This window comes from Engraulis encrasicolus, chromosome 17 (assembly GCF_034702125.1).
Source record: "Engraulis encrasicolus isolate BLACKSEA-1 chromosome 17, IST_EnEncr_1.0, whole genome shotgun sequence".
NCBI lineage: Eukaryota > Metazoa > Chordata > Actinopteri > Clupeiformes > Engraulidae > Engraulis > Engraulis encrasicolus.
In genome coordinates this window covers 3,218,536-3,228,128 of record NC_085873.1, presented here as the reverse complement: position 1 = coordinate 3,228,128, position 9,593 = coordinate 3,218,536, and the positions used below count along the sequence as shown (strand labels likewise).

The 9,593-nt window shown below is 39.9% G+C and overlaps 2 long non-coding RNA genes across 2 annotated transcripts; both read right to left on the bottom strand.

Moving 5' to 3' along the window:
• Positions 1-5,717: 5,717 nt before the first annotated feature.
• LOC134467165 (uncharacterized) lies at positions 5,718-7,171 on the bottom strand. Its single transcript, XR_010038464.1, has 3 exons — positions 7,073-7,171; positions 6,877-6,962; positions 5,718-6,439 (listed from the first exon to the last, which is right to left on the bottom strand). It is a non-coding gene; the product is annotated as an uncharacterized LOC134467165 (long non-coding RNA).
• A 29-nt stretch (positions 7,172-7,200) lies between these two features.
• On the bottom strand, positions 7,201-9,205 carry LOC134467164 (uncharacterized). Its single transcript, XR_010038463.1, has 3 exons — positions 8,366-9,205; positions 7,953-8,081; positions 7,201-7,534 (listed from the first exon to the last, which is right to left on the bottom strand). It is a non-coding gene; the product is annotated as an uncharacterized LOC134467164 (long non-coding RNA).
• Positions 9,206-9,593: the final 388 nt, after the last annotated feature.

Here is a 9,593-nt window from a genome sequence, read left to right as displayed (position 1 = left end):
AGAAATACTGTGAAAGAGTGAGGGGGAGAGAAATATGGAGAAAGAAGGAGTGGGGGAAGAGATAAATATGGAGAAAGACAACAGAGACAGGAGGGCATATGCAAACTGGGATATGCTGGGCCTCAGTGCACACAACAGGTGGACCCGGGACCCGGTTCAAGGAGCCCCGACAAATTCTTTTGGGTGTTTTAACATTTTAATTTGCTCTCCTCAAAGGACCTCGGCCTGCTTTGTTAAGCCCGAAAGGAAAAAAAAAGAAGCAAGTCAACAGTTTTCAATGCGTAAGACAATAATAGCGCGATTACAGTACATGGTTTCCTTCTCGCTTCTTCTTTTGTTGTTGGACTTTTTTAAATTATTATCGAAGTTAATTTGATTCTTGTTGTTTGACGATGAATAACTATTTATTTATTTAGCTGTGGTGTTTATTAGCACCTTGTTAGCATAAGGTTTACTATTGTTTGCAAAGGACTTTATGTGTTGTTCTTTTCTCTTTTCAGCTTGCGACGGCTGCATGGTGTGTGTGTGTGTGTGTGTGTGTGTGTGTGTGTGTGTGTGTGTGTGTGTGTGTGTGTGTGTGTGTGTGTGTGTGTGTGTGTGTGTGTGTGTGTGTGTGTGTGTGTGTATGTGTACTTGCGTGTGTTGCTCTGTCACACACACATTAAATAAATAAGGTGACCATTGCCTTCATCGACTCCCTCTCTGAGCTGTCTCCTGCTGGCCACACACACACACACACACACACACACACACACACACACACACACACACACACACACACACACACACACACACACACACACACACACACACACACACACACACACACGGGGGCCACACAGGGGAACAAAAATCATTAGGAGCATCAGGAGCATGAGCGGTGAGGAGAAAAAAACTCCGCTCGGATGAAACAATTAGCCATCAGGCCGCCTGGCATATGGACACTCATTGCCCAAAGGGTTAACGCTGATGAAAAGGCAAGCAAACAGGACCCATAAATAGGCTCTTTTTCCCCCCTCCCCGTCGGCAACCGAGACGTTTTTTAAATGCCACCGGCTCATTTCCAATTCTGTTGAATATCGCGGCAAAATGGCACAACATACACTGCTGACAGCGGGGGGTAAATTGGCGCTCGGAGATGAATTATCAAACAATTACAAAGTCTGACCCGCGCCAAAAAGGAGGAGGGAGGAGAAAGAAAGAAAGAAAGAAAGAAAGGAAAAAAGACGGCAAAACGAAAAGGCCAGACTATTTAGTTGATTAGGCACAAAGACGGTCTTTATCAGACTGAGGATAATTAAGCTCAAAGTTTTTTTTGTGGAGTTGTCTTTTACTAACTTGATAGTCGACAAATAAGAATGAAAATCAAATAAATAAATTCCCCTTCTGGCTTAAAGTCTGGTTCTGCTTGTGTATTCATATATAAACTTTTTTATGATTTAACATTTTTTAGTTTACTTTTTTAAAAGCCGTATGGTTGAATTGTCTTAGTTGCCAGCAGATGGCCACGGCCATAACACTCCTTTCATACAATCTGAAAACAAAAAAACCCAATGATTATCAATGTTAAGAGTTTAAAATTAGCATTGTTATTTGTTATTTTTCTCCTCTTTTGACACCATCTGTTTTGAGCGGTTAAGATTTGAGGCCCACTGACTCACTGATCCGCCTGCTCTGCTCACTCTCTCGCTTGAGGTTTTTTCATTTTGTTTGTTTGCTTCTTTTTTTTGGGATAGGGGGAGGTCCCAGGCTGTGTACTGTGTGCATATTTTTCTGTCTTTCTATTCTTTCTTTCTTTCTTTCATTCTTTCTTTCTTTCTTTCTTTCTTTCTTTCTTTCTTTCTTTCTTTCTTTCTTTCTTTCTTTCTTTCTTTCTTTTTTTCTTTCTTTCTTTCTTTCTTTCTTTCTTTCTTTCTTTCTTTTCTGTCCCGGCCTGTGTGCTGTGCATATTTGCTTTTCAATTAGAGAACTTGGGCTGCATTCGCTGCCGAAATGGCCTCCATTTTCTAATTAGCCTAGAGTGCATAACTTTGAGAATGCAATTGTTATTTTTTACCACCCTCTCCTCCTTCTCCTCCTTCACCTCTTCCTCCTCCTCCTCCTCCTCCTCCACCCTCTCTTCCTCTGTCTCCCTCTCCCCCTCCTCCTCCTTTTCCTCCTCCTCCTCTCTCTACCCCTCTTCTCGAGTGCAGTTTCAATTTGGTGAGCCAAGCACCCCATTTCATAGCGTTGATTGAATGAGGCTGGTTACCAATTACAGCCTTTGTCCTGCAAATGGTTTCTCTTTTGCTGAATTAATGAAATGATATTTATTGGCCTGCGTTGTCCCCTTTCTGAATATCATGCCTATACATTCTGACAGAAATGTGTTTTCTGAGATGGGTGGTGTGTGTGTGTGTGTGTGTGTGTGTGTGTGTGTGTGTGTGTGTGTGTGTGTGTGTGTGTGTGTGTGTGTGTGTGTGTGTGTGTGTGTGTTTGTGTGTGTGTGTGTGCATGTGCGTGTTTGTGTGTGTGTATGTACGTGTGTGTATGTGAGTATGTGCTGCTGTGTGTGTGTGTGTGTGTGTGTGGGTGAGTTTGTGTATGTGCGTGTGTGTGTGTGTGTGTGTGTGCAGGGGCGGAGTGGCCCACCTTTTCCCACCGGGAGAATTTTCCCCTTGGCGGCCCTCTTTATAAAATAAAAAACAAAACAAAGCGAACATGGCTTCCTAACCAAAAAGACAAAAGCCACGAAATCTGCAGTCGTACTACATGTGGACATTAGTGTTGTCAAAATATCAACCTGAAGTGGAGAATTGTAGCCTACACCTTGATGAAATGCACAGCCAGTGGTGTAGTCTGCGTAAAACGCAGGTATACGCACCCATTTCAAAATTTCAGGGATTACAGTATACCCACTTAAAATTGATTGATCCATTATTTACAATAGCACAAATATATACAGTAGACTATACACACATCAAAAAATGCTCAAATATACAGTATACCCACTTCAAAAAGTAGACTACACCACTGGAGTCATCATCACAGTCAAAGCATTCATAGGCCTAGGTTAGGCTACATCACGCTACTGTTCCATGCAAATGTGCACTCCACTGTCATTTTGACAGTTTGAAATTGAAATATCGTTTAAGGAAGACAGGATGAGCATGGGCACAAAGTTTTGGGTGTGGGGATTTTTAGAAGAGTAGGCTTACAAAATATAATATAGTAGCCTATAGCTTACAAAAAGTCTGTCTACATTGTGCAATAAACCCACCATGCAGCAAATAAGCCAAACTTAGCTACTTCAAACCACAACCATAAGTCAACAAAATGTATAACCAAACGGTGTAGGCCTACCTTAAAACGCTGTCTTCTCGCAGCAAATGTCTTTGTTTCTTGCAATCACTCTACTTTAATCCACAGCTTATTAGCCTACACACCCAGCACTGGTCACATCAGAATCTTGTGTGGTAATTATTTTGTTCCATTTCTTCAGACATAGGCTACATCCTAAATGTACCACATATAAATATATGTATGATAATAATATTATTTCGACTATAAGGAGATATACTGGTAGGTCTAACAAATCAAAACAAAACCCATTGCTTCCGTTAGGTGCAGTCACAGACCTGTATTAACCAGGTCTGTGGGTGCAGTTATCTTGCTTCTGTTAGGTGCAGTTATCTTCCTTACCACTTGGTGGAGTCTGTTCGTAACCCAAGTCAATAACCACAGAGCAAGTGAATCAGGACTGGAAAGACTGTAAACTGTAACAGTCGTGTGGAAATCGGAAAATAAACCATAATTTATTCATATTTCCATCCTTTGGTAACCAATATACATATCACAGGTTCTTCAAATACTGAAAACGAAACTGTGTTACTAAGATCTTGTAAACTTCCGCGATCTACGGTGTATGAAAATTATCAGTAGAGAAGGGGTGTGGCCAATTTACTGTTTGACACCGTCAGTGAGGTATTGCCGTCTGGTATACGGTATAAATACTGGCCAGTCACCACAATTTGCAATCAGTGAAGGGAAAGTGGGAATTTAGTGCTTATAAGAACCATTTCTAAATATCAGGGCCGGTTGGGACATAGTGCGGCCGCATTATTACATTTCACGGCCGCGGCCCACCGGGACAAGTCCCCGATCTCCCGACGGCCACTCCGCGCCTGTGTGTGTGTGTGTGTGTGTGTGTGTGTGTGTTGAATGAACAAATGAGTGGTCCAATATGCTCAAATGTGTACGGTGTGTAAGTAATGTTGTATGTGTATGCATGTAATGTGTCTATGAGTATGCATGCATACAGACAGACAAAGCAATGTGTGCAACAGTGTGTAAATCTACTGTACTTGTGCAGTGTAGATATATATATATATATATATGTACTATGTTGTATGTATGTTAATACAAGACCTTCATTGACAAAGTCTACACAGCAAAAACTGGAGGGTTGAATCAACTCCCACAGAGTCAATTTTAACCCTTTTTGCGGGTTTATATGAGTCCACACTCTAAAGAGTTAAATTAACATTTTCAATATAGTTAATATTTAACACTGTGCCAAGAGTTACTTTTTAACTCCCTAAACTGGGTTAAAGTAACACTATATTGAGTTACATTGAAACTTTATCAGAGTTCATTTTTCACTCCCTAAACTGGGTTAACTTAACACTGCATTGAATTACATTAACACTATATCAGAGTTCCTTTTCAACTCCCTACATAAGGTTAAATTAACACTATATCGATATACATTAACACTATGTCAGAGTTCCTTTTTAACTCCTTAAACTGGGTTAAATTAACACTATTTCGATTTACATTAACACTAAATCAGAGCTCCTTTTAACTTCCTAAACTGGGTTGAATCGACACAACATACTTTAAAAATCGGACAATAAAACCATTAAAATGACAATAATTAATTCCAAGAAAAATGCGTCTTCAAAAACACAATTTATTTTTTCCCCAATGCATTCAGTTAAAACATGAGGGTATAAATGTACAAACTTCCATCTGCTTACCATTTATTTTAAGAATTGTTGACCAATGCATTAATTAAGATCAATTTAAAAAACAAAATACAAGAATGCATAATATTTCAGATCTATTTTTTATTGCTGAACAATGAAGGTAATTAACAATACATTTCATAATATACTATACAGATGCAAATCAATTTATATTTGAATTTACATGCGTCTTTGTATCCTCTTTGCAAAGATGGGTTATCAGCAAGACTGATCACTCATGACTGAAAAGACTCAACTACATCATAGCAACATTGCTATGACATTACCAAGAGCCTTAAGTAACAGGTTAAAACTCAGTCATTACAATATTGGTGACAGTAAAGGCTCTGTTAAAAGGGGTTAAAGGAAATGGTTCAGTTTTACCAATGTACCATTTGATTTCAGTGACACTGTAGAATTATAGAATTTCAAAAAATTAGTTTCACCTTACCTTTTGTATAGCACACTGTAAAACAGCACATTAAAATGTTTAAAGGGACACTGTGCAGGAAATAGTCAAAAAAGGTACTGCAACTATGCTGCTCATTGAAAATGGGTTGCCTATTGCCAAATTTGATATTTACATGAACGTTTACTAAGTAATAAACAAATATTTTCTAGTATGGTCCAAGTAGTCATTTTTGTAGCTAAAAGTGGCTGTTTATGGAAAAGATGGAGAAGATCCCCCTTTTCATGTATGAAAAATGCATTTTTTTTTCAGTCATAATGAATACTTAGAATTTGATAGTGGTGGTAAATATTCATGAAAAGGGTAACATTATTGAATGGGTAGCATGAATTCTGGAAATAAACAAAAAAAAATCTCACACAGTGTCCCTTTAACCCCTTTGCGAAGAGCCCATGTGCTTTGCACAGAGAATATGTTGCTTTTTTAGCTATGAGTAAACAGGCCCGCCAGCAGGTCCATCTGCACAAACAGGCTTCTCACCGTACTTTTGGTTAATTACAAAATTTACAGTGCATCCATAACTGCGCTAACAGAGTGGAGTGAACTTTTTGTCCCCAGGTTGAAATTTGTCTTGGGCTCTATAGTCACTACATTCCATACAGTACTTACATAACCATCATATAACAGAACATAAATAAAAAAGAACATTGGAAAAACATAGAAAACATTAAAATAAAAAACATCAAAGTGTGCACTGCATGTCCATGGCATGTCTATCCGCCATTAACAGACAAGGTATTCCCTGATGGGTGGTTATCCGAATAATACATTTCAAACACAGCATGTATTCAGTCCAAAAGAACTGACAGGGATGTCGCAACATTAAGACTGACAGTTTGTACAGGACCTTGTAGTAGCTGGCTTGTAGATACTCAAGGTTCACGTAGTAGATGATCTCCCAAAAGCACGGTGAAGCTGCAGGTTGCATATCCCTCATGGCGGCTCTTGGCATCTCACCACAAGTCTTGAAAAAGCAAAACAAAAGAAAAGTGTAAATGATTAGGCCAAGACATGGCTCTTCCATCTCAGTCATCATAAATATGGTTTAGGTAAATTATGAAAAATATATATAAAATGTTATTTCTGACTTGACTGCATGTGCATTTTGGGTGCTACACGCTATTTCTGTTTTACATGTTAACAGATCATGCACTCATTAGAATGAGATGACGGACAGGGCTGGAAAAAAGAGGCTGTTGGGTCCTGACAAGCCAGTAGTAGTGAGAACAATATAATTAGATGTTGAAACTAGTAGGGATTTTCCTTTAAGGTTGTGTGTGTTTATCTGTGTGTGGTGTAGAGTGGAGTGTGCATGCGCATGTTTTGTACGTGTGTGTGTGTGTGTGTGCGCGCGCGCGTGCACGCATGGGCTGTTGGGCTGCATGACAAAAAAGATCTTACTTCCTACATCCTGATGTTTGAGGACTCCTCAGATAAGTAGTGTCGCAGACCCAGCAGAGCAGAAGTCCTCTTCTTTCATTTGTGTCCTACAGCAGAAAAAGAATGAATAACTATAAGTAATAGTAATTGGGATTTTACTGTGAAATATATAGTACAACTGGCACCCATGTTTACAATAACTGGATCATACACTCACACTTCAGTGCTGGGTTCTTCCCTCGATGCAGACAGCTTCATACACATTAAGCGGTTTTGGTGCCAGGTCATCACGTCCATCGTGGAACGACTCCGTGCCTACCGGTGCCCTAAGAGGAAGACAAAAAGAAAGACAACAAGTTTGAGAGTTTGGCAGACAAATAGACAGAACATACAGTAAACCGTTGCAAAATTGTCTGAATTGACACCAGACAGTAGGCATTCCATACACATTCACAGAATCAAAGAACAATATCAGGCCAGCTCTCATTGTGTGTGTGTGTGTGTGTGTGTGTGTGTGTGTGTGTGTGTGTGTGTGTGTGTGTGTGTGCATTAACGCCTGCTGTTGTGCATTGATATAAAAAACTTACTGCATACATGCCAATGATATCCAAGAGCTTCTTGAATAAGTAGTGTGACCGCCGACCCAGCTGAGCAGCATTCTTCTCCTTTTACTTGTGTCCTACAGCCAAAAAATAAGCAGTTATTGTGGTTTTATTGTTAAAGTAATAGGCCTACAATACATATGTATTAAGTTCAGTATGTCTAACTGTTTAACTTAAACACTTAGGGGTTTCCCTCTGATGAAGACGGAAGTAACACCGTCGAAACATGTCAGGTAAAAGATAAAAACTTTTACATGTCTCAAGGCAAAAGAAACCCCTAAGTGTTTAAGGCCTACAATACAGTTGACATACATTCATCCTGAACTGCATTGTTGGGTCCTGACAAGCCAGTGGTAGTGAGAACAATATAATTGGATGTTGAAACTAGTGGGGATTTGAGTATTGTAATAGTAATTGGGATTTTACTGGGATTTTACTGTGAAATATATAGTACAACTGGCACCCATGGTTACAATAACTGGTTTATACACTCACATTTCAGTACTGGGTTCTTCCCTCGATGCAGACAGCTTCATACACATTAAGCGGTTTTGGTGCCAGGTCATCACGTCCATCGAGGAACGACTCCGTGCCTACCGGAATGACTCTGTGCCTACCGGTGCCCTAAGAGGAAGACAAAAAGAAAGACAACAAGTTTGAGAATTTGGCAGACAAAAAGACAGAACATACAGTAAATCGTTGCAGAATTGTCTGAAGTGACACCAGACAGCACATTCACAGAATAAAAGAACAATATCAGGCCAGCTCTCATTGTGTGTGTGTGTGTGTGTGTGTGTGTGTGTGTGTGTGTGTGTGTGTGTGTGTGTGTGTGTGTGTGTGTGTGTGTCTGTCTGTCTGTCTGTGTGTGCATTAACACCTGCTGTTGTGCATTGATATAAAAAACTTACTTCATAGATGCTGATGATATCCAAGAGCTTCACCGACCCAGCTGAGCAGCATTCTTCTCCTTTTACTTGTGTCCTACAGCCAAAAAATAAACAGTTATTGTGATTTTATTGTTTAAGTAATAGGCCTACAATATAGTTGACACATTTGTCCTGAACTCAGTCAATTACATCTCTCAGACAATCCAAATCGGTTTTCATAGGTTTACTTCTTCAGTGACTTAGTTCCAGCTTCCTACACATCCAGCTGTCTTGGTAACAGGTCAGAGGAAAGACATCCATCTTATCCAGAGCAGAAGAGATTTTTTTTTTTTTTTAAAGACAAAACGTTACAGGGCTTTCCAGACACACCTTCAAAACATACAGGCAACCTTAACTAAATGTATGAAAGGCTTTTGTCTCACTACTGTAGTGCACACAACAACTTTACATATTTCATTTACATTAATAAAAATATAAACCAACCAGTCTTCGGAAATGCTGCACATACTACAGAGTACAATATCACACAGTCACACTAGAACTAAACGGTCTCTGGAACTACTACACACGCACGATTTGCGGCTGATATCAGCTATCATGCATACTTGTAGTAGCTGTTGCCTTATTGCCTATGCTCTAGCCACAACTTTCTTTAAACCAGTAAACTTCCCTGTAGTGTCAACAAAGCAACAAATCCCTGCTCGTGAAAGAGAGAAATTGGCTAACTATAACCCTCCGCATTAAAGCCTTATGATTTTGGAACACAACGACAGGTGAATAAACCGTTTTCCACGCAGCCTTCATCCGCATAATCAAACAGTTATGCAGTAGACGAGCTACGACGCTAGCCAAGCAAGCAAAGCAGCACTGTATACGAGCCGAGATAAGAAACGTCCGTTGACACAAACAATAAACCTTGTCGCTCGCGACAACATTTTCTTGCAAGCAAGCTGACCAAGCACATGATGCGACTTACCACACCGAACATACCAGAGTAATATTATGCGCGAGCTCTCCCTCTGTCTTTATCAGAGTTCGGACTTGTGAAAGACACAAGTCGCAGTCCATCGACTTACGTAGAAATAACATGACACTTGTGGTAACCGAAGACAGCTTGCGCGCCCCCCAAAACGAAAATGTGGCTAGACATAGTCAGCTAATTTATCAGATTTGTGTCAGTTTAGCGTCCTGCATTAGGTATCGCCTGTGAAGTGGACACACTTAGCCCAATCTATTACCTAAAAAGCAT